Source organism: Emydura macquarii, unplaced genomic scaffold, assembly GCF_026122565.2.
Source record: "Emydura macquarii macquarii isolate MOO-44397 ecotype Brisbane River unplaced genomic scaffold, CSIRO-AGI_Emac_v2 contig_2768, whole genome shotgun sequence".
Lineage (NCBI taxonomy): Eukaryota > Metazoa > Chordata > Testudines > Chelidae > Emydura > Emydura macquarii.
The window spans coordinates 28,028,384-28,047,257 of record NW_027132905.1 but is presented as its reverse complement, the minus strand read 5'-3'; the positions used below and the strand labels follow the sequence as shown (position 1 = coordinate 28,047,257).

The 18,874-nt window shown below is 47.2% G+C and overlaps 1 long non-coding RNA gene across 1 annotated transcript; it reads right to left on the bottom strand.

Annotated features, from left to right (window-relative positions):
* Nucleotides 1-810: 810 nt before the first annotated feature.
* On the bottom strand, nt 811-9,423 carry LOC137165488 (uncharacterized). Its single transcript, XR_010923384.1, has 3 exons — nt 9,374-9,423; nt 2,697-2,816; nt 811-991 (listed from the first exon to the last, which is right to left on the bottom strand). It is a non-coding gene; the product is annotated as an uncharacterized lncRNA (long non-coding RNA).
* Nucleotides 9,424-18,874: the final 9,451 nt, after the last annotated feature.

The following is an 18,874-nucleotide window of genomic DNA, read 5'->3' as shown; positions in this document are numbered from 1 at the left end:
ACCTCATCTTTTTTTTCTCTTTCCTTTTATAATAAATCTTTGGTTTTAGTTACTAAAGGATTGGCTGGCAGCATGGCATTTTGGGTAAGATCCAACCCTACATTGATCTGGCACTGTGGCTGCTCTTTGGGGATCAGGAGAACTTTTTTGGTAAAGAGCATAGAGTTTTAATAACTTATCCCTTTAATAGACCTCATGGCTGATTGGGAGTCTGAGGCTGAAATGCAATAAAGGGTTGTGTAGCTTTTTATTTTTAGCTTCATGATAACCAGCAAGGGATACCAGGAGCACTGTCTGTGACTGATTGGTGAATCTAACTGCAGTGTTAGCCACCCATTTGGGAGAATCTGTTCTCCTTTTACAGCCTGCCCTGACCTTGGCATTGTCAGGTGAGCTAGCCTAGGCACAGATGGGTCACCTGCATGTACCATATGCATGTTGTGAGAGTTAGAGTGGCATGTGTTTGTGCACATGTTGGGTATACAGGTGGGGCAGGTGTACAAGAGTAATAGAGTATGTTTGTGCAGGTGGCCGGAGTGTGTATGCAGGTGGTTTGTGAGAGTTTATCATGGCTATGGGCTGAGTAACAATGTGCTTGAGAGGCCCCTTGCCAGCCCAGCAATCCATTCGTTGTGTTCACTTTTTCCACTGTCCTTCCTGTGGGTGTTTGTCTCTTCAGCAGTTGAATTTTGCTGCCTGCTGGGTGAGATGAGGGGCTATCCCTGAGCTCTGTCAAGTGGCTGCCCACGCAAGGTGCTCAAGGGGAAGCATGACAGAAACAGCTGCCTGAATCATTAGACAGGACAGTCAGCACAAGGAGATGCTGCTCCCTCGCAGAAGATGTCTGATTAAAGAAGGCTACAAGATGGCATCTTGACAAATAACAGAGCAGCTAAAATTCACTACTGTTCCAGCTCCTTGTCCGGTTCTCAGCTTTCCTTCTGGGACCCCCCAGGGATGCCCACGGTGATGTAGGGCAGAACTGCCCAGGCTGGGGAGAGGGAAATTGCCTTGAGTATGTGATCCCTGCCCAACCGGCTTCCTCCACATCCCTCTCCACCACACACATGGCCACCCTGGGTCAACACCCACCTGTAGCAAAGTTTGCTAGCCCCTGCTAGTGGTGTGGGTGCTGAACTCAACCAACCTTGTTCACAACTGTGGGGTAACCCTTTTCCACAATGGCTGTGGTGCAGGGATGCCAGATTTGTTCTACCATGGCAAGCACAGCAGTTCCTCTAGTACACACACAGGCTTATGGTGCTGGCATGGGAGTAACAAGGTCTGTAGGTGACAATCACTGGGGTTTAGGACTATATGTGGTTGTGAGGTCTTCATTCTCTCAGGAGGCAGCTTGGACTAGTGGACCAGTTTAGAACCCTGAAAAACTGGGTTCTGTTCCTGACTCTGCTGCCTACGTGGGGGAAGTCACTGTGGGCAGATTTTTAAAGGTATTGAAGCATTGCCATGCTCACTGTCACAACACCTAATTGATTTGGGAGCCTAAGTCTCATTGACAGTCTATGGACTTTAGACTCCTAAGTAGGTGTTGTGACACAGCACCCACTGATGCCTCAATACCTTTAAAAATCTGAGCCCTTACCTCTGTCTTACGTACTTACCTGTCTCGCATTACCATACTAGCTGAGCACTTCCCACCCTTTAATGTATTTATCCTCACAACACTGCTGTGGCCCAGGCTGGGCCATTATCTGCATTGTACACATGGAGAACTGAGGCACAGAGAGGCTAAGCGATCTGCCCGTAGTCACCCAGGGAGTCTGTGGCCTCTGTGCCTTTGGTTCCACTGCCAGTGTCTGTCATGTTATTTAGATTGTCAGCTCTTTGGGGCAGAGACCCTCTCTCCGTACATGTGTGCATACACGCACACAGACAGCACTCAGTACAATAAGGTGCTACTCTTACCAGGGTCATCAGCTGCAACTACAGAATAAATACGGTAACAACAACAACAATAATAATAGCAGCCTTGTTTTAGGCAGTGCAGATGGAAGGGCTGAGCAGGTGAATGGGAATGACGGCGCATCGACTGTTCATCATAGGTTTGTCAGGGACTGTGTCACTGCTAATTTAAAGCAGTCTGAGCCCCAGTGCTGTAGGGGAAAAAGTAAATGCCCTCTGCTAAGTGGCACTCAGTTGATGGTCTCAGGGGCTAAAAACGAAGGAACCATCCACTTAAAAAGCTATAAAGCAAACACTTAGCCTCTGAGTGACTGGGCCAGCTGGGCAGCAGCGTGGGGCCTAGGAGGAAAAAGCTCCGAGGAACATTGAAAAGGCAGCTCTTGTACTTCACACAGAGACAAATCATTCTCAGGAGAGTGGCAAATACTGGATCACTTCTTTTGTAAGGAGCAAGGGCCTTGCTGACTGTCTAGAAATGAGAGTCCCCTGCTATGGGAGCAGGAAGGCAAACAGAAGCAGCCTAATGGCCATAGGCCAGCCCTGGATGCTCACAGTTGCAGACACTTACTGAACCCAGCTGCCTGGAGTGCACGAGGAGTTGGGCTTCTAACATAGCAAAGCCTGCACTGAGAGTCTGTGTGCATGGACTCCTTGTGTCTAGTGCTGAGGAGACTGCTCATCTCTTGCTCCTACGAGTCACTGACCCACACACAGCTACATGAATATCACCCTGGCCAGCCTCAGCATCACTGGAGGCGGAGTGTCATTCTCACCGGCCTGGCACTTTGCACATGGTGATTCTCTGAAGCAAGCTGGCGGTTCACTCCACTTCACTGCTGACAGATCACATGCTGGGCTCCACAGTGCTTGCTTTGGGACTGTTATTGTCCTGCCTGCTAATGGAATTACAAAGCTGTAGTGTTCATGGATCAACAGTCCTGGAGACTCAGCCTCTCTGCCAGAGTCCTGTTGACAAACACAGAGGCAGGGCCAACCTCTGACACACTGTTGCTAGCGAGCCTCAGCCCTGATCTCAGGAGCCCAACCCAAGGGCTGTGCGGGAAGTTCACTGCGTGTGCACTCAGACTCTGCTGAAGTAGATAAAAAGAGGAAGAGCTGTTGCCAGTGATGGTGGCTTTTTCTCTGACATCAGTACCTTCCCCACTAGGAACTGGATTGAGCCTGAAGTGAACTGAAACACTGAACAATCAGAGGAAAATCAGACTGTTTATTTAGGGTTAATTAAAAGCTAGCCAAGACTAACAATGGAGCCCAAGGGAGGTGGGCCTTGAATGTGTGTTTCTACAGTGGCCCCTCCTCTAGGAAGTGATTAGAAGAGAGTTGGCCCCAGACCCCTGTGACATGACAAGGAAGGCAGGCAGTTACCAGAAGGGCAGGCAATGGGAATAATCCCAGCAAAACTCGGATTCCATAGAGCAGAACAGGACTGGGGCACAGAAGCAGTCTCACCACTTAGAATTTTATTTTTGTTAGCGATGAGCCCTAGAGTGCACTGCATCTCCCTGGAGCCAGCTTCAAACTCTCTCAAAATCCAGGGGAATCTGGAGCTAGGAATTTGGTTGTGGAGCCAGGTCTGAACTGCCACCAAATTCAGAGGAATTTGGATCTAGGACAGGGGTTATCAACCTGGTTGTCCCTACCCTCATGAATAGGTGCCAGCGGTCACCAAGCATAAAGAAACAGAAAGATCACAACCCTCTTTTCTCCTTAAGGAGATCACTTTGGACACAGGCAGATCAGTGGCAGTCCCAGAAATAGATCCCAGGAGTTCTGATCCCTTGCTCCATTCTCTATCTACACACTTGGAGATACGCAATTTCCAAGCCAGACAACACATACCAGCTCCCACCAGTCTGGAGGATGCTTCACAAATCACGAAAAAGAGCAGTATATTTCATCTCTCGTGTCTCATAGCAGAGACCATTGACATCACCACTTAAAAAGAGTGCTCGAACTGACCTGCCACCATGCGGCTTAATTAAATCCCAGGTCTGGCTTCATCTAGCTGTTAAGATAAGAAATGCATTGCAGAGAGCTGAGAGGGTCACTGGGTAACTGCACATATAATGCAGTGTTGGGTTCCAATGCTGATGGCAGAGGATGAGGGAGGATTCCACTGCTGATGGCAGAGGATGCGGGACGGATAAAGCACAACAACCAATATGATTGCAAGCAGAATCGTTTATTCCATCTTGTTCTCCAGCTTATATACCTTTTTATCATCTTTGCATACAATGGTCACACAATTGCTGATTGGCTATTATATGATTTCACCTACTTCACATGGGAACAGCTTACATATTACTGGTAGCTTCTTAGCTCACACAACTATCTTGTTTACGACCTTGAATACTTTCTACTATCTAGTGGATGGCGGCCAAGTCCCGGGAACTCGCCGCCAGTGAGGCGCCTGAGTGAAAGTGGCCACCTTCCAGCTCCCTGTAGGCAGCCTCACTTGACCCGGTGTCCAGCACCAGGCCTGCTGTAAGTGTCCACTAGGTAGCCATCAGGTCAGGGTACGAATGATACATTCCCACAATGCAGTCTCTGAATAAACCCCCAATATCTTGGTAATTGTGTGTTTTTCAGACTGTTGTGCCCCATGGAGCTATTTATGAGGCTAAGATACCTTAAAGTTAAGAGTTTGAGTTACTTCCGTGAGATCCCACAGGCAAACCAAATCTCTTATTATTCAGGTCCCATAAATGCCTCTAGAAGATGTAAAAAATGCTGATGCAAACTATAAATGCCAACACATGCTGTCACTCATTCCCCGTGCTTCTATTGTCCCATACGCAGAGTCCAGCAAAGAGGCAACACAGCATACTCCAGAATGGACTTACTCCATACAAAGTCTGTCGTGTGAACACTGGGCTACGACTGATACAGGAAACAGCTGTCTGTGTGACCACTATCACTGTGGGTTATCTACTACCCATCAATCAGTGCACTACAACTTGGTGTGTAGTAACCTTCTCCCGGTGTAGACAAGCACTTCCCCTGAGTCAATTGCAAGTAAGAGATGACCTGGAGAGTTCATAATCAAGGGGATGCAACACTGGTGCAGCATTTCATGGCAAAGGTATGTCCAGTGCTAAGGGGACCTGAGCAATGGTCTCAGGAACACTGCTGTGAAACATGTTCATGGCTCTGCCCTCGCATGCATGGGAGGGCTGGGAACCCCTCACAGACTAAGAGGGAGCAGGAGCTATGCACTGTTTACTGAGTGGCTCTCTTATTCCCAGTCTGAAAGTAGAACCAGTTCAGCACTTCCTGAGAGTTGTATACTCTTCCCTGCACCGCACACCATGAGGAGGAGACAAAGGATATGGGAGGTATTTCTAGAAAGCCCCCCCCCAGCACTGCTGCTGGCCTCCAGACAGTCCTCCTCACCAGGTCCAGAGGTATTCCCTCCCACTTGCCTGGGCTGCACCTCTGCAGCAGTGTCAGAGTTCACACCACCCAGCTGGTTGGCTGGGAGATATCCCACGTTCTGGAGGGAGCAGCACCATGATGCTCTGGCAGCACAGACCAGGCACTGCTCACAGCACAGCAGCAGTGTAGGAGAACACAGGCAGCCAAGCAGCACAGCACAGCCAGCTACACTGTGCGGTTAGTGAAATCAGTGACAATTTCCACTAAGAAAGTTAGGCTGCCCCTCTACAGCAAGACAATCCAAGCAAAAAATGGCACCTGGCCAAATAAAGCTTTCGTAAACCTGTTCTCATTTCAAGAGCTGGTCACTTAGTTCTGGAATGAAATCATTGCCCTACCTAGAACCCAGGTATTACCTAGTTCTAGAACCCAGCCAGTACCTGTTCTAAATAAAGCCCTATACCTCCTCCTGGAACAAAACCCTCGCTCTATTTTATAAATCAACCTTTACTGAGCTCCTGAACCCAACCTTTACCCCATTCCCTGTTGTAAAGCCCAACCATTACTCAGTTCTGGAATGCTACCTTTGTCCCAGTATAGAACAGTCCCCATTCTAGAATACAACCATCATTCAGTTCTAGATGCACCTTTTTGTTGTTGTTTTGCACAAAAATAACTAGAAAAAGTTAAGCATCTTTGCTCTTCAGGGTTTGGGCTGGAAGCAGAGATTCCCAGAACCCATTAGTTTGGCCCTTCTCTGGGTATTTCTGGTCTGACTGGGAGCTAGTTGTAGTGTGAACCTCAAAAGAAAACCTGTTCTGAGACCTCTAGCCCAGCTTCACCAACCCAAGAGGTGTGGATATATTTTTGCCTGCTGATCTGAACTTCCCTTCTTTTAGCGCATCACTCTTCAACACCCCCGCTACAAGTCTTCCCATTCCAGAGCACCCCTCTCCCCGTGGTGAGACCCAGCACTGCAGCACTTCTGCCTCAGTTTCTCCACAATGATCTTCAGCCTATTACTACCCAAATCACCTTTAAGAGCTCAACCCTTTCTGGGGTAGCAGAGTCCCGTAATTCAAGTCCAAAACCACATCAAAACAAAAGAGTCTCCAGCCCTGCTGGCTCAGCCTGCAGCCCCCTCCTTACAGGCCAGCTCCCAGCAACCATGGCCTGTCTCACGGTCTCACCACCAGCTTCTGGGCTCCAGGTAACCCCATCATCCAGATCAGGTCTACCTGAGGGCACTTCATAGACCTCAGCCAGTAACTCAAACCCAGCTCCTTGCCTCCATCAGAGCAGCCTGAGCACTCTCCTCACCAGCCAGCCCCAGCTGCTGGGCTTTCCTCCCCTTGAGTCCAACACTCAGCACAGCAGTAGCAGGGCATGGCTAACCAATTAGGGCTGGCTTGCTCCAGGCCTCCTGATCCTGAAAGGGGCAGGGTGCCCTGTTCTTAACCTCCATATCTCCCAAGAGTCCATTTCCACAAATGTGTCACTCTGATGAGAAATGCCTGGATCTGACTATCTACACAACTTCCAGGTAAGTTCTGACCCAGATCTGCATCCTAGCCTCAGGGCTCAGCCCCCTGGCTAATTATGACAAGACTCATTTTTTGAGTGTTTCCAGGCCCAAAGGCAGTCAAACTGCTCCATAAAGGTGGTGAGTGTTTTCCCACCTATCAATCAGGCTCTCTCACCCATTGCAGTGTGGGAGTTCCTCTTTCCACTCCATGGTTGACTCTACTACTTCTGCCTCACAGTTTTATACAGGCCAAATCAATGCACAACAAGCTTAGTTTTACAGGAGCTGGAAAACATCAGTAACACTAAAGTTGGGCCTGGGATATTCCAGTGCTCACAATCTGAGGCCAATTCATTAAAAGAGTCTGAGGAACTGCCATCCATGTTGTAAGGTAGCTAGCTTCCTAATTTGCAAAAATTGGACACTGAGCACCAGAAACTCCTCTGCTGCCTGCTCCACCTCTTCCCCCCCTAAGGCCCCACCCTGCCTCTTCCCTCAATGCCCTTGTGCCACCCTCCTGCTCCTCTCCCTTCCCCCCCCCACCACATCATTCCTGGCTGCTCTGTCCAATTCCCTCCCCTGGCCAGCTGAGCAGGGCTTCAGGGGCGGAGGGGTAGGCATGCTTCATGGGTGGAGGGGTGAATGGGGCAGGAGAGGGGAGTGAGAGGGGAAACCACACTCCGGGGGAATGGGGTGGTGACTGGGTCAAGGAGGGGGAGCCATGTTCCAGGGCTGGGGGGCGACTGGGGCATGGGGAGCTGCCAGTACCTCTCTCTGCCGCCTGAGTCGGACATTTCCTATGTACTCCTCCAGGGCTGCTGCTGCTCTTCCTGCCCTCCGGGCACCCACTGCCTGAGACTGGTTACTGCGGTAACTGGACTTTGAGGCCATGTCTATACTGACGGCGGCAAAGTCGCCACAGCCAGATCGATCTTTCAGGATCAATTGAGCGGTCAGTGTAGACCTGCTCAAATCGATCAGGAAGTCAGCACTGGTAAACCACCCCCTCAAGTAGCGTAGCGCTGCGTTGACAGGAACGCTGTTCCCGTCAGCACAGCACAGTGTAGACATTGCACAGAAGGGAAGCAGAGCAATCAACGTGAGTTACGCAAGCTACTCTGCTTAGTTTGCGTAACTCCCATCGACTGCTGCCGAATCTCCAGGTAAGTGTAGACCAAGGCTTAGTGTTCAGTCAGCAGTGGTCCCTTTTCAACCAGGCTTTCTGGTGCAAAAGTGGACTCCTGGCAACCTTAGGTGAGTGTGTTGCCATTTCCCATTATATAGCATAGCAATCTAGCATCTTTCAGGCAGAGCCAGCCAGCATTTCGGGTGCCAAATCTTCACAGCTTTTTATTTTTACAGGGTTTAATGTAATTTATGCAGGCCTTAAATATGCCTAAAATTCCTATTTTGCCTTGGCAAAGAGATCTAAGTTTTCTTCACGTTACTGAACCAAATTCTAGGGTCCTTCTACAGGCAGAAGTCAGTGGGAATCTTACTTGATTAAGACCGCAAGAAAAAATGTAGATAACTAGTTCTGTCCCGCTCCTTTCTGGAGCAACAAGCAAATTAGTTGCTGGAACGTAGATGGCATCTGACATCTTGCAATCCTGGCTGAAAGGCACCTGAAGCCACTACATTGACATTTTATTCTCTTTTAGCATTGTGATGTGTAAAAAAACATTTGAAAGAAAGAAAGAAAACTGTAAATTCCCTCTCCTTTCTCCAAATCTGAGCTCACTGCATGCTTGATCCAGAACCGAGGCAAAAATTGCTTCTGTTGCTCCAAACTCACTTGTTAACCAGTGCAAGGATTGCCTGCTATTTTGGTTGCCATGAAGTTAATTAGGTGAAATCTTTTTAAGGTCATTATTTTCCCCATTTCCATAAAGTCCGAAGAGTGAAAATCAGATGTTAGATTCTCCTTCTAGGATGGAGACCAATGACAGGACACTCACCTCTCATGAGCACCTCCTGTTGGCCAAGTGTAAACCTGCACTCTCTCTGCTCATGGTGCCCCCTGTTGGCTGCTGCACTAGTCAATGGCTGAGCCCTCCAGCCAAGTCACACACAGCCAATTCATGAATGAACAAACCCCTTCTGGAGTAAAGGTCCAATAGGGCCTGTCCCTGTGCCCTGGTTGGTGTTTGCAGCCCTGTCTCTGGACTCAGTTCTCTGTCCCTCCTGGGCTAGCTCTAAGTCCACGTCTGCCATGATATAGAGCAGTGCCCTCAGGGTTTTCTCCTTGGAGACTCAGTCTTGCCTTTCACCTGAGCCTCAAAACAAGACTTATCCCCTTCTCAGGGCTCAAGCCACCCTGTCAGCAGCCAGTGGGGAACCAGGCCTGCTCACTACTCTGGGTCCAGACCAGGAACCCTATAAATAGCAGGTACGTGCTGCTTCCTGTAATAGTTACTGCTGCTGCAGCATTCCCTGGGCCACTTCCCACATAGCCCCTTCCTCTTCACCTGCTTTTCAGGTTCTCCCTCTGTTCCCTGCATGAGTAAAGTCTCACTAAAGCCTCTTTACCTAAGGAGTTTCACAGCCTTCCAGTCTTCACCACCTTCCTGGTCCCAGCCAGCAACTGAGAGAGGCAATACAGACCTTGAAGCACCTTTTAATTGAGTCTGCTGAACTCTGATTGGCTGCTTCTCTGCAGCCTTTCTAGGCAGGCCTGGATGACCCACCTTTACTGCTCCTTTTCTGGGGCTGGGTATGGTAGGAGTGAAGGGCCTCCAGTAGGGGGCCTCAAAGGTCCTGGTGCACCCCCTTACAGAGCACAAATCACATATACTGGAACTGTATGCACTGTGCTGAAAAATGCAGCCACCTCTGTGGTGGGACATGGTAGCTCCTTCACAGTGCACAGCAAGGACACAGTACAGCTTAAGATAAGAAAAGAAAAAGATACTGCGTCAAACTGAAATTGAAGGAGGAATTTAAGGCAGAATTTAATTAACTCTATCCAACTTTGACCTTGATACAAAGGCTATCCCTCTGTAGAAACTGACATGGGATCTTTAATAACAGCAAATGGTCAGAGACTCAGTTTCATGTCTCATCAGAAAATTAACACCTACAGAGGCACAATGCTCTGCAAGGCTGGGATATTAGTTCAAAAAGAACATCACCTACTGATCCATCTAAGCCATTTCCTACCACATCCTAGCCCTGCTCGGTGAGTCAGTGCTTGCATTTATGTTGGGGCTCAGGTTGAATGAATCACTCGAGCCAATTCCAGCTGCTCAGTGACTCCTAACCCTATACTGACTTGTGTTCATGACCCAAGGGAAGAGCACCAACTCCATGTCCCGCTGCAGCATAACACAATGCCTTCTGGCTTTTAACTACCAACACTTCCGCATTCATTCAGCTGTGTTGTCTTCTCCATCATATGAAGTCTTTAAATAGAGACTAGATGTCTTTCTAAAAGAGATGCTCTAAGCTCTACCACTAGTTATTGGATCTGCTGCAAGAATCAGTGGATGAAATTACCTGCAGGAGGTCAGTCTAGATGATCATAATGGTCCCAATGTTCCCAATTTATCCTTCAAAATTTGGCGTTTATCTTAAAGCCTCAACTCCAGGAGCTGTCACTACATGAGATTTTCAGCTTTCATTAAAAAGAAAAAAAAGAGCAAGTTTCTAGACCATACAGTTGTGGAGAAAAGCCTGAAAACTTGACCTGAGTGTAGGTTAAAGGTTCAGAACGAGCAGGTAAATAAAGAGAACCCAGAATGTATTGTTATTTTTAGAATCTCATGATTTTTTAGCCAATCTCATGATTTTGGGGAGTGGGAGTGATTCATAATTATTTTATTGGAAACACTGGGGTCACTCCTGCCTTGCAGATTTATGACTATGAAGTCTTCTCTGACTGTCCTCATGAAACCTAAATTGGAGAACAAGCTCCATAAATGGACCTTCAGTTTGCTCTTTCTAATCTGCGAATCCCATGACTGCAGCAAAACTAATAAGCTCGTACATTTAGTTTTTCAAGAAACTGAAACAAACCACAGGGAACGGATGATCAGAAATAAAAATACAATTTTGTGTTAAAATGTTAATCTTAATTGTATTAATTTCCCTCAGTGGTGACAATCTGCTCTGTCTCCTAAAAGTCTTCTTTCATTTCATCCAAGGGAGGATTTAAATCGCGTGCATTTCCCATCATTTAAGTTCTCTTCACTTCCAGATGGCTAATGTATTCATTTACTACATAGTTGCGAGAGGCTCTGGGTATTTTCCCCAAGTGACAGCTAAGAGAATGCTGTTTATTTTTGTCTGTACTATTTTTGTCTCATGATGAGCAATTAATTCTACCACTCTATTACTAATTGGTCAAACCCTGTTCTTGCACAATTTTCACTCAGGCAAAATTCTTATTGAAGGTTCAAGGGTGATGTTGCCTGAATAAGAGATGTCCTGTTTTGTTACCACTGGACACTAAGAAATTAACTTCTGTATGTAATAATAATAAATAATAATAATAACATACATTGTTAATACTGTACATTTATATATCTAGTAACAATAATAACCATCATACTTTGTCCTTGTATGGTTGCTTCATCTAAGGATCTTGAAAAGTTTATATAGAATCACAGAAATGTAGGGCTGGAAAGGACCTCAAGAAGCCATCAAGTCCAGCTCCCTGCTCTGAACCAGGACCAAATAAACCTGGACCATGCCTGACAGGTGTTTGTTCAACCTGTCCTTAAAAACCTCTAGTGATGGGGATTCCACAAACTCCCTTGGAAGCCTGTTCCAGAGCTTAGCTACCCTTAGAGTTAGACAGTTTTTCCTCATATCTAACCTAAATCTCCCTTGCTGCAGATTAAACGCCTTTACTTGTGCTACCTTAAATGGGACCTGGAGAACAATTTATCACATCCTTTTAGAACAGCCCTTAATATATCTGAAAACTGTTATCAGGTTTCCCCCTCAGTCTTCTTTTCTCAAGACTAAACATGCCCAGAGTTTTAACCTTTCCTCATAGCTCAGGTTTTCTAAACCTTTGATCATTTTTGTTGATCTCCTCTGGACTCTCTCCAGTTTGTCCACAGCTTTCTTAAAGTCTGGCAGCCAGAACTGGATACAGTACTCCAGCTGAGGTCTCACCAATGCTGAGTAGAGTGGGACAATTACCTCCCATGTGTCACATACAATACTCCTGTTAATACACCTCAGAATGACATTAGCCTTTTTTGCAACTACATTGCACTGTGGACTCATATTACTATCACTATATCATATTACATATCACTATAACCCCCAGATCCTTTTCAGCAGTACAGTGCCTAGCCAGTTATTCCCCATTTTGTAGTTGTGCATTTTAATTTTCCTTCCTAAGCCTGCATTAGTTAAGTCTCACAACACCTGTGTATTATTAATTATTATTATTATTATTTATTCAGTAGAGCTTAGATTGTGCTAGGTGCTGCACAAACACATAGTGAAGAAAAGTCTTTTCTCCAAAGAGCTTCCAGTTTAAATATATGAGACCAACAAAACAAGTATGATTACCCTCCGTTTTATGGATGGGGGAATGAGGCACAGAGAGATTAACTGATTTGCCCCAGAGACTGAACCCAGATCTTCTGAGCACTCAATCACCAGGCCACTTGTCACAGTGGAGATGGTCCCTGTGAGTAGAATTAGGTCCAGTGCCCCTCTGTCAGAGCAGGTGAACCCAATCCAGCCAATTAAAGGGGCCTGGGCTGCACCTGGGCCTACAAAGGGCTGCTGGAGGGCAGGAAATGTGAGGTAGAAGAGAGAGCAATTGGGACAGGCTGTGTCTGGAAAAGGGAAGCCATGGCAGAGTGCTGCTAACTTCTGTGGTGGGTCCCTGGAGCAAGGAGTCAGGTGCTCAGGGAAGCAGTCCTGGGGCTATTGCTCTAGGAAGGGGGCAGAACTTACTAGAACTGGGAAGCTTCCAGGAGCAGAAGCTCTAGAGACCCCTGGGGGCTGAATCCTGAGAGGAAAGGAGAGTTCAGAGACCGTTTTCTCTCTGTTTTAAGAGAATAAACCTTAAAGGAGAGTGGGTGTTTGCAAGCTGGGGAGAAGCGCTGTCTGGTGACACCATCCTTCCTTTCTTCTGATGGGGAGCAATCATTATTTCTGTCCCCATTTTGCAGATGGGGAAACCAAAGCACAGGAATGTTCAGTGTCTTCCCCATGGTCACACACTGAGGCAGCAACCCAGCTGGAATGAGAACCAAAGAGTTCTGACTCCCAGCCCCCTGCTGTAACTACCAGACAATGCTTCCTCCATGCCTCCTTCTTTAAGGGCCACATACATCCTGCCACTTGCTGAGTGCCCTGGAGCTATGCTGAAGTCAGTCAGGCTGAGGATGCTCTGCTGCATGCATGATTTTGCCCTCATAGAGCTGATCTCCAGAAGGATTTCAAAATGCTTCCTAATGATCACCTCCCCCTCCACTCCCCATGGAATGATCCACAGCAACACCACACAACTGTTTGGGACAGGACATGAAGAACTCTGTGGCCAAGTGAAATGGCAGATTCTGGTGAGGACACTGGATTTAACCTTTGTTGTCTGCAAGTATTCAGCAGTGGTCTTCAGTTTCCTCTAATTCAGAAGAGAAAAGGAATGATTAAATATCATTATATGATTCACCAGCAGTGGCATGAGTCATCACTTCTCCTTGCTTTCATACCTTTCCTCCGGGGATGAAATCTTGTTTGTTACACTAAAGAAGCTCCCAAGATGAAAAACAATAAAGAAGGAAAGAGAGCTCTTAGCTCGTCTCTCTGTCAGGGATCTAATCTTTCCTTTGCAGATTTGATGCAGCTACTTAGAAGAAGATTTTCTAGCTGACATAAAAAACTGAAAGAAGCCCAGTCAGATTTATGCTCCTTTGAATCTTATGCTGGTTTGACAAAACCTGAAATGGTGGCTAAATTAAAATCATAAGAAGATTATTTCTATTCCACAATACACTTATTGCTCACATACAATCCTCTTGTAATGGAATCTCTTTAGCTCTAACAGGCCTTGTGAAATGCAGTGGTTTATCTGTCTGATCCCTAACCTTTAATAGCTCTCAGTCCCATCAAACCAAATATCTTTTCTGCTCAATGGGACTCTTTGGAGCAGTCTTTGCTTGGGCTGAATTACCGGGAAAATTTCTGCTATTTATTTGAAACACACTGGTATGGACATAATGCTGATAAAAAAATCCAGCCTGTCAGCTCCGTGAGAATGAAGTCCTTTAGCCACAGGCAGTGATGGTGCAAGAGTCTCCCGTTCTGCTACAACAGAGGTTTCCTCAAGGATTGGGAGGGGAATTCACTCGACGTCTGCTCCATCTGTATATTCATCCTGCATCTCTTTAATATTAGTAGAGCTGGGCAAAATTTTTTCAGCAAATAGTGAACGCATTTTTCAGGGCATGGAAGCTGTTTGTGAATTTGGGTTGAATTCAGGAAATCGTTCTGGCCCCCCAAAAAGGAAAAAAGTCAGAAATGTTGTAATGGTTGGTTTTGATGTCTCCTAAACAAACTCTTTTGACATTTCATTTTGGACTGAAATCAACATTCAAGACATTTTATTTGATCCAAATGAATTTATATATTTTTAATATATATTTATATATTTTATTTTTGGTTTTTCATTTTGATGAGAAAAACTGAAAAAATTCAGTTTCAGTTCAAAATGAACCAAATTTGGGGGGACTTTTTCAGCTGGGGCAGCAAACCAACAAATCAATTATATGCTCAGCTCTAATGATTAATTATTATTTCCGCTCTATTGTACAGTATAGCCCAGAGGCCCCAACCAGGATGGGGTCTCCCTGTGTTAGGGACACCAGGCAAAGCCATATCTATTGTGTTTACACAACAGCAATCACTGCAGTGGGCCAGTTAATGATTTTTGTGCTGTGGCTACCTGTCCACTGGGAACTGGATCAATGCCCCCAACTCATTTCAAACAGGCCACCAAGTAGCCATTGTATAGTAACAGCTACCAGTCACTGCAGACCTGGGCTGTCTGTGAAATGGCAGCACATGGGCTGAACGGCTTTGTGCCCTCTGAGCAATCCCCCACCTCCTGAAGTTGCCCAGATCTTGCTAGATAAGGTCCAGATTCCCCACTGGTGCTGTTTCCCTCATGAATGTTAACGTACCCTTTGAACCGGCAATAAGGAACGCTGTGTTTCCCTGGGGGGTTAGCCCCTCCCATGTCCTCCCTTTACCAGTGAAATCAAACAGAGACAGCAGGTCCAATTCTCCATTGCCCTGCAGCCCCTTTGGGTCAGCAAGGGTGGCTAACAGGGCCTCAGGACAGGCGTATAGACACCTCAGGGAACACCACTGGTGTCGGGGGTCCCCACATCCAAGCATTGCAGCCCCAAATGCCAGGGTTATTAGGGTAGAGTGGACGGGCTGGAGGAGGGAAGGGGTTTGAGGGGACATGGCCAGGGCAGACCCGCACCTCGTGGTGTGTCCTTGCACAGCCTCCTAGGGGCCATTGAAGCAGAGGCGCAGGACAAAGGGGCTACCCTAGTCTATGCCAAGAGCCGTACTGCCCGACACTGGCTCAGTTTGTCTGCATTTCCCTCCTGCACACACTCTCCTCACTGCTTCTTTTGCTGCTTCACGCTTAGATCTCTTTTTTCCCCTCCTCATTATACATCTGAAATTAAACTCCCAGCGCCTGGAGCAAGCCAGGCTGAGTGCAGAGGAGGAGCCTGGGGCTACACTCACATCTCGTCCTCCAATCGGTTCCAAACGTGCAGTGTGAACTGCAAATTGTTCTCGCTTCACGGGTGACCTGAGAAAGAGTCACCCAGGGGAAGAGCGCGAGCGAGATGCTGGGCACGAGGCACCTCAGCCCCCGGCCCTCCCCCCCCGCCACCAACCTCCTGGGGCCCCAGAGATTCATGCAGAAGCAATGGGACTATGTTTCAGGATAATAGCAAAGGGGGAGGCAGAGGATGCCTCCTTGCTAAAGTCAGGCCCTAGGGGCCTGGAGCTGCTGATTCTCTCTGCTCACTCAAGTTCAAGTTTTCTGCTGCTTCTTCCTCCTGGGTCTGTCATTTCTTTTGCTGATCAAGAAAAAGCCGTGGGGCTTAATGTGACTCAGGGAACCCCACCTTTCCACTTCCGCCCCTGCCCCTCTTGGGTCCATTCCCTGTCCCTGGATCTTCCCTCCCTCTGGATCCTCCCTGCCCTTGCCCACTGAACAACTCCACCCCTGTCCCTGAGGTCCCCTCCCCACCTCTTCCTCCTGAGTCCATTCTCTACCCATGCCTCCAAATCCCCCTTCCTGCCTCAGCCCCCACCTTCATGCTATCCTGGCTCTCTGGATCCCCTTTGAACCCCAGCCTCCTGGATCCCCTCCATGCCTGCCCTGTTTGGCAAAGAGCTGTTCTGCTCTCATGAGAGCTTTCTCCCTGCAGCACAATTCTGATATGTTACTGGCATTTTAGGGGGGATGGAGGGGAAAGGAAGAGATTCACCCTTGCATTGTGGTGATCACAGGGGGCCTGCCCAGCACTGCCCTACCCAGTGAGTTCCCCCCACCACATAGCATCCTCTGCCCAGCTGCAGAAGCCCCAGTCCAGGGGTGTTCCTAGCAACAGCAGGGACAGGCCATCAAGTTGTTGGCTGCACGTGTGACTCCCATTCAAGTGAAAAGGCCCCATGAGTTTGTGGGGCGATTGTGTGCATTTGATGGATGCCGCACAAATTGTGCTGTCCTTTTTAACCCCATCTGCACTTGGAAGGACAGGAGTTAGGCAGTGCATTTGAGTCCAGATTTGAGTGTGCACTGTGCTTTGGGGATTATAGAAGTGATGGTTACCATGACTACATGGGGGGGCATCAATTATGGCCAGAAATTTCAAAGGAACCTAAGGGAGTTAGATACTGAAATTCAATGGGAGTGAGGCACTCAGCTCCCTTGATTCCTTTGGAAACTCCAGCATTTAGACATCCACCGCACACAAAAACCTATATTAAAAGAAGGTTAAAGTTGCAAACTCAAGGATTGAAAAGCCAGGACATGCCAGAATTAAGGTAGCCATTGCAAGCTTTGTTCAGCCCCCTTGTGCATGTGTATTATGATACTGTCTTTAATAATGTGATCAGGCACTATTTTTTCCACAGGACGCCTGCCTCATTCAGTGCACAGAAGGGACGATGCTCACAGAATGAGCAGCTATTCAATACATGGTTTTCTTTAGCTGTTCAGTGTGTGGCCCCTACACTATTCAAACCCTGCTCTGAAGACAGAATTCTTAATATCCTTATGGGTTTTCTATGGCACTCATTACTGCAATATCTGAGTGCTTCACAACCATTCATGAATTTATCTTCACAACGCCCCTGTAAGATGAGGGGGTGGGATTATCCCCATTTTATAAATGGGAAACTGAAGCACAGAGAGCGTGATCTAAAAGTGTACATTAATTTCGGGTGTGCAGCTTGAGGACTTAACATTTCAGAGTACTTAGCATTATCTAGCACTTTATGTGTTCAAGGCACAGCTCCCATTGACTTCAGCTGCAGCTGTGGGTGCTCAGCACTTCTGCAAATCAGACCCCAGGGTCTCAAGTTGGGCACCAGAAAATGAGGAACGCACAGTTAATGGTAAATTTGGTGTAAGTGACTTGCCCAGCATCACATAGGAGCTCAGAGGCAGAGGCAGGATAAAATCCATTTGCCCAGGGCAGCATTCAATTGTCTTAACCATGGGTACCCTCCTTTTCCTTCCTACAATCCCCTGCCTCATTCATTACACTTTTACCAACTTCTGCAACAAAGTATTATTAATCATGTTTACTACAGTAGCGCATAAGGACCAAGCAAGAATGGGACCCCAGTGTGCTTGACACTGTACAAAGTAGCAAAGTCCTACAGCCTGAGTTATCTCCAGAGCAGGTCAATCCTGTGCAATGAAGGAAGCACAAGCTGGATGGACAAAATGGCATATGATTATGTAATTAAAGACTACCACAATGCATAAGCACAAGGAGGCCAAATTAAAGTTGCATGGGCAACCTTAATTCTGTCATTTCTTTTGTGCATGATGTTAAATGTCTTTGCTGATTTATTTTTTATTTTAAAATAGTCATTTGATGGACACTACAGAGTGTATGGAAAGGGACTGGCCTCTCCAGGAATCCTCTGAGCTGCTCAGCTGGTCTTGGGTGTAAATGCATTTAAAAAAAAACTGTCTGAGGCAAAAAAGCGACATGCCTGGATAGTGCGGTACTTACCTGAGCTAATGGGCCAGCTGGAGCCTTGCCAGTCAGCCTATTTAAGGAAATAAATAGGTAATTAAAAAACCCCTTAAAATTAAAATGCATATTATTTACTCAGCTGTCCTGGTGCCATGGCTCAATTAGAGAGACACGTTTTACCAGCATGAGATTTTGCTCCCGGGTGGAGACCTTAGGGCCAGAGGAGTTTTCAAATGGCCCCAGTAATGGAAGTGCTGGCATCGGCTGGTCTAAGCAGTGGGGAACATTGCTACTCTGATCCAAGCATGATTTACAGGGACTGACTGACAGTCTGAGTGGAGACACCAATAGCACAGGGGGCAGCTGCATGACCTCATTTGCTTCACATTAGCAGAAGTAGTTGGGAAGGGGGCCCTCTGCTCTTGCTGAGGAAGCTCTACGTATGGCCTAGGCTACCAGTCAGGCTGTCAGAGGCATGTACCACACATGCTATTATAACGCGAGTTAAAGGAGAACGTTGCTTTACTTTGAGCCAGATCCAAAGCCAATTGCCGTCAAGGAGAGTCTTTCCATTGACCTCAGTGGGGTTTGGAACAGACACTTAGAGGCCAGTTTGTCAGCTTCTTTCACCTGCCGTAAAACATCACTTCTTGTCCTGAGGACAAAGTGACCCTTCCACACGACCACAACCTTTCTCAAGGAGCCATGTATGCATGGGCTGTTGGGACTAACACTGGGCTGAGCATGGCTGGTGAGCCCTCCACTAGGAGATCTTGGGGCAGATTGATCCCTGCATGACCAACATCTGTTCATGAGCATC